General features: G+C 49.6%; 1 long non-coding RNA gene across 1 annotated transcript; it reads left to right on the top strand.

Moving 5' to 3' along the window:
• Nucleotides 1-597: 597 nt before the first annotated feature.
• LOC148051965 (uncharacterized) lies at nt 598-3,706 on the top strand. Its single transcript, XR_015698990.1, has 3 exons — nt 598-649; nt 2,427-2,526; nt 3,058-3,706. It is a non-coding gene; the product is annotated as an uncharacterized LOC148051965 (long non-coding RNA).
• The last annotated feature ends 2,196 nt before the right edge of the window (nt 3,707-5,902 follow it).

The raw sequence follows: 5,902 nt of genomic DNA, 5'->3' as shown, positions 1-5,902 counted from the left end.
GGCGGAGCTTTGCCGCGGGGGGGGGCGGAGCCTTGCCAGGTGAGGGCGGAGCTTTGCCGGGTGAGGGCGGAGCTTGACCAGCGCATGCGCGATGCGTCGGGGGCGGAGCCTTGCCGCGGGGGGGCGGAGCTTTGCCGGGTGAGGGCGGAGCTTTGCCGGGTGAGGGCGGAGCTTGACCAGGGCATGCGCGATGCGTCGGGGGCGGAGCCTTGCCGCGGGGGGGCGGAGCTTTGCCGTGGGAGGGCGGAGGTTTGCTGTGAAGGGCGGAGCTTTGTCTGCGCATGCGCGCTGTCTCAGGGGCGGAGCTTTGCTGCGGGGGGGCGGAGCTTTGCCGTGGGAGGGCGGAGGTTTGCTGTGAAGGGCGGAGCTTTGTCTGCGCATGCGCGCTGTCTCAGGGGCGGAGCTTTGCTGCGGGGGGCGGAGCTTTGCCATGGGAGGGTGGAGCTTTGCCGAGGGGGCGGAGCTTCACCGGCTCATGCGTGCTGTGTGCAGGGCAGAGCTTGGCTGCAGAGGGCGGGGTTTTCCGCTGGGAGGGCGGAGCTTCGCCAGCGCCTGCGAGGTGCATCGGGGGCGGGCATCGCGCCGTGGGTGGAGCTTCCCCCGCGGAGGGGCCAGCGGGAGCCCGGCTGCGGCTGCAGGCAGGGAGGAGGTGAGCGGGGAAAGTCCCGAGAAGGGCGGCGGTGCCTGGGGGGGGGGAGCGGCCGGGCCGGCGGGAGGCACGGAGCGGGGAGGGTGCGGTGCCGTGTGGGAGCCGGGCGGGTGGGGCTTCCCGGGGCCGGGCGGCGGGGGGGCGCCGCGCCGCTCCGGGGCCGGGCGGCGGGGGGCGCCGCGCCGAGCTGAGCCGCGCTGGTTCGATGCTGGGCGGGCGCCGCGCCGGTGCGGGCCGGGCGGCGGGGCAGCGCCGAGCCGCGCGGCGGGGCAGCGCCGAGCCGCGCCGGGGCCGGGCGGCGGGAGAGCGTCGCGCCGAGCCGAGCCGCGCCGCTCCGGGGCCGGGCGGGCGCCGCGCCGAGCCGCGCCGCTCTGGGGCCGGGCGCCGGGGGCCGCCGCGCCGATCTGAGCCGCACTGATTCGATGCTGGGCAGGCGCCGCGCCGGTCCGGGGCCGGGCGGCGGAGAGGCGCCGCACCGAGCCCCGCCGGGGCCGGGCGGCGGGGGAGCGCCGCGCCGAGCCGCGTCGGTCCGGGGCCGGGCGGGGGGGGGAGCCGCGCCGGTCCGGGGCCGGGCGGCGGGGGGGCGCCGCGCCGCGTCGGCGCCGGGCGGGGGCGGGCAGCCGGAGGTGTTGGCGGGGGCTGCCCGGAGCCGCGCTGGGGGCTCGGCGGGGCTTCCACGTGCGGCGGCGGCGGGGGGAACGGTGTCCCCGCAGGGTCCCAAAGCACGGAGGGTTGCGTCTCGCGGCATCCGGGGCTTTTGGTCGGTCACGTTGGTTGCCCGGGGCATGCCGGGAGGTGTAGTTTCTAGGGCCGTGGCTGCCGGACAAACCGCTTCCTTTTTTGCCTCCTCCTTTCCCAGCGTCACCTTCTGCGTCCCGGGAAGAAAATCCCGCGTGGGTGATTCCGCTCGGCGCTCAGGTAATCGCGTGTCTGGGGCTGCGGGAGCGGGGAGAAACCCTTGCCGGGTCAAGGACGCTCCAGGGGCGCCACATCAAAGCCAGAGGAAAGGCAAAGCCGCTGCCCGTGCAGAAAAGCCGATGACAAATTGCAGCTGAGAGAGCGCGCCGCGTTCCTGCAGTGCTCCCTTGGCAGTTTCGGCTGTTTGCCTTCCGGGCAAAAGAACAGACTTTCCTCTAGGAGAAATGAAGAGCTGCCTGTTCCCTTCTTTAGGGTCCGGTGTTTCTCTTCTGGTCGGTCGTGCTACTTTGATGGGCGAGCTGGAAATAGCCTGTTGTTTTGATACGCAGAACTAAATTGTTAGTAACATGCGGTGTCAGTAGAGTTCATTTTGGAGCACCTAGGTGCCAGTGGAAACGTAAGGAATGAAACGCGATGGAAACCGATCTTTAAACTTTAGTTTTCCTTGGTTTTTCTTTGCCATCAGAGCGTCGGTGGCACGGTGGCCTGTGGCTCGGTGCACGTTCTGTTCCGTGGAGCCTTCGGTCTAGGACTTTGAAGTAACAAAGTTTGTCCTTCCAGAAAAGGGCTAGTCGCTCCTAGGATTGAGGTGTGGGCTTGGAGAGTCTCTTAAGCACGTGCCTAGAATTAAAGCCGAATTTCACTTCCTGTTGCTGCTGTTTGTCTTCACTTTCATTCCTTTCGCCACGGCTCCATCGTGAGCGGGAGCTCTGAATCATCCCTTTTTTTCAGTCTCGCACACGTTTTTTTACCCAAGGAGGTGCTACGTTTAGAAGTTAAGGAGTTTTCTCACAAACGCGTCGGTCGATGCAATTGCGTTGTGATTGTTAAAACCCCCAAAATAACACCGGTCTTACAGATCTGGCCTATTTCTTCTGAACACGGATTCGTCGCGTGCAGATCGGGATACAGATCGTCTGCGCTTCCTGCTCTGTGGAGGACACTGTGCTGAGACAGGGGTGAGCTCCCAAAGGAAAAAAAATACAAGGTCATGGGGTTTTTTTGTTTGTATTTGGGGGCGGGGGGGGGTGTATTTAAAAGAAAAAAAAAAAAAAAAGAGTGGAATGTTGACTGGTGGCAGCCTGCAGAGCTTTTTTGCTGCCCGGCCTCTCCTTTTCCTCTCTTGAAGTCCTCTTTTGTGGCTGTAATTGTCGTTTGGAGAAGTTCGGAAGAGCAGTTCAGGGACTTGCCTGGGCCCGTGTGCTAGTAATACCAGGAAGGGAAACGCTTGAACCGGTAGCAAAGAAGTTGGCTCCAAGTAGAGGTTCTGAAGGAAGAACAACGATAACAGGAAGCAAATAGCAAGTTACCAAAAAATGGGCGCGTGTCAAACGCCTCCGAGTTTTATTGCCGAATGTTGTTTGGCAATATGTTCCAAAGGGCTATTTTTTCCTTCGCTCGGCTGTAGCCTTCGCAAGACTTCACAAAACCGGGCAGCTTGGGACTCCTCCCCAGCTTTATGCTACAGGTTTTTTTTCCTCTCTCAGCAGAGTGTCAGCTGCCGCCGTTTCACCGTGGTCGCCCTTTCTTCTGCCGTGAAAGCGCAAGACGGACGGAAAGGCTGCGTAGCGGTCTGCGAGTACACGGTACGTCCGCGATGCGTGTCCGCGTTTTTCCTAAGGCGCTTGGAGCATGGACTTCAAAGTTAACGTCAAGAATGCGCCAGCTCTCCTTCCTTCTGTAGTTTTTCTAGGAACTATTTTAACGCAGATCCTAAAAGGAAAAGAAGGTCTGCGCTGGAGCGTGTTCTGCCTGTGCAAAGCCGACTTCCCTCCGTTTATTTTGCCTTCCTGAAAGCGCAATCTTCTGTTTCTGTGCGCTTACTAGGAAATGATATCGGGAAAATAGTTGCGTCCTAAAAGAGGAAAGACGCCGTTTGTAAGAGTTCAGGCGTTCAGAAGAAACAGGCTTTGTTTTCGTCATAGAAGCTGTGTGCTTTTTCAGTCAATAAGTTTTGAAAATATCTTAGAGTAGTACTTGAAAAGCTTACTGAGATACTAGCGTCCGTACTAAAAGCGATCCAGGTCCAAGGAGAGACGTGGACAAAAGAGGAGGAATCGGCCTCGAAAATTCGTGTGTGTGATCAAAAACGTTCAAAACTGTAAATACGGGTGTGAGGCATTGCAGTAGAGAAAAATCTCTCGCCTTTATATATATATATATATATATATAAAAAAATAATATTCATATGTATATATACAGTATTCATATATATATATATATATATATATAAAAAAGAAGGATTTCCAAATACAAACCTATATCTGCTGTATTATATAAATGATTCAAAAATAATTTTCTGTCTTTTTCCATTTTTTCCGTCTCCGTTTTAGTTCACCGATGCGGGTTTTTAAATCACTTCCTGATGTCCTGTTTTTTAATTTTCCCAATTATTTCTTGTCTTTCCTTAGTGCCCTTGCTTTTTAAAATTTTGTTTCTGCATCTCTGTTTTAGTGCACTGTCCCTAATGCTGATTGCTTTTTAAGTTTTCTTTCTATGCCTCCTTTTATTCCGTTCACTGTCTTTATTTTGAATGATTTCTTGTCTTTCCTTAGCACTGTCGCTTTTAAAAATTTCTGTCTATGTCTGCATTGTAGTTCAATGTTGCTACTTTGTACTGCTTTCCTCTCTTAATCCTTTGGCTTTTAAAATTTCTACTTGCATCTTGTTTGCTGTCATTAACTTTTAATTATTCTTTCTTGTTTTTCCTTAGTGCCATCACTTTTTAAATCTTCTTGTCCATCTCCATTTTAGTTCACCAATGGGATTTTAAAATTTTTTCCTTATTTCCTTAATCACCATTGCTTTTAAAAGTTTGTCTGTTTTTATACCATTTCCTGTCTTTATTTTGATGTATTTATCTTTAATTATTTTTTTGTCTTTCCTTAGTGCCCTACCTTTTAAAATTTTCTTTCCACAGCTCTCTCTTAGTTTGTTTTCTTTTTCTTTTAGTTTTCTTTCTATGCCTACTTTTGTCCTGTTCACTGTCTTTATTATTTAATGATTTCTTGTCTTTCCTTAGTGCCTTTGCTTTTTAAAATTTCTATTTATGTCTGTGTTGTAGTTAGCTGTCACTATTTTTTAGCGATTTCCTTTCTTAATCTTAATATTTGGGTTTTCCTTTTTTCCTTTCTTAATCTTGATCATTGGTTTTTAAAATTTTCTACTTTTATCTCCTTTGCGGTCATGAGACGTTAATTATTTTTTCTTGTTTTTCATTACTGCCATTGCTTTTACAATTTTTTAATTCTACATCTCTCTTTTAGTTCACAGTTTCGATTAATTTTTTCCTTATTTTCCTTATAGTTTGCCATCGCCGTTTTTTCATTTACTCAATATGGCTTTAATCTCCATTGCTTTTAAATTTTCTGTCTCCTTTTATCCCCTTTGCTGTCTTTATTGTGCTCTAGTTAATTATTTCTTGTCTTTCCTTAGGGCCCTCCCGTTTTAAATTTTCTTGCTCTGCCTTTCGTTTGCTGTCCCTAGTTTTTAGTTCCCTCCCCTTCTTTTCCCTAATGCTCATGGCTTTGCAAATTTTCTTTCTCTGCCCACTTTTCTCCTGTTCACCATCTGTAGTTTTGAATGATTTCTTGTATTTCCTTAGTGCATTTTTTTTTTTTTTATTTCTGCATTGTAGTTCACTGCTGCTATTTTTTAGTTCTTTCCTTTCTCCGTCCTTTGGCTTTTAAAATGTTCTACTTTTATCCCGTTTGCTGCTGTTAGTTTTTGATTGTCCTTTCTTGTCTTTCCTTAGTGCTACCGCTTTTTAGATTTTCTTTCATCATCTCCATTTTAGTTCAGTGATGCTATTTTTGAATGTTATCCTTATTTCCTTAATCAGAGTTTCTTTTAAAGTTTTCTGTCTCCTTTTGTTCCAGTAGCTGTCATTATTTCCCTGTATTTATGTTTTAATTATTTCTTGTCTTTCCATAGTGCCCTCACTTTTTAAATTATCCTTCTCCATCTCTTTAAGTTCACTGCCACTATTTTTTAATTTTTCCATTTATTTGTCTAATCCCTGTTACTTTTTAAAATTTTCTTTTATGCCGTTCCCAGTCTTTATTATGCTGTTCTTTTAATTACTTCTTGCCTTTCTTTAATTCCTTTGCTTTTTAGATGTTCTATTTTAATCTGTTCTAGCCTGCTGTCTCTACGTTTTAATTTTTCCCTTATCGCCCCCTTTTAAAATGTTCTTTCTATGCTTACTTTTCTTACTTTTGATGCCTTTATTTTTTAATTATTTCTTTTCTTTCTACATCTCTGTTTTAGTTCAGTCCCTATTTTTAAATTTTTCTATTTTATTTCCCTAATCCCCCTTGCTTTTCAGATTTTTCT

Source organism: Nipponia nippon, unplaced genomic scaffold, assembly GCF_047370975.1.
Source record: "Nipponia nippon isolate SJK-2023a ecotype South Korea unplaced genomic scaffold, ASM4737097v1 scaffold_5, whole genome shotgun sequence".
Classification (NCBI taxonomy): Eukaryota; Metazoa; Chordata; class Aves; order Pelecaniformes; family Threskiornithidae; genus Nipponia; species Nipponia nippon.
Note: the sequence above shows the minus strand (reverse complement) of the source record. Positions and strands in the feature narration are given on the sequence as shown.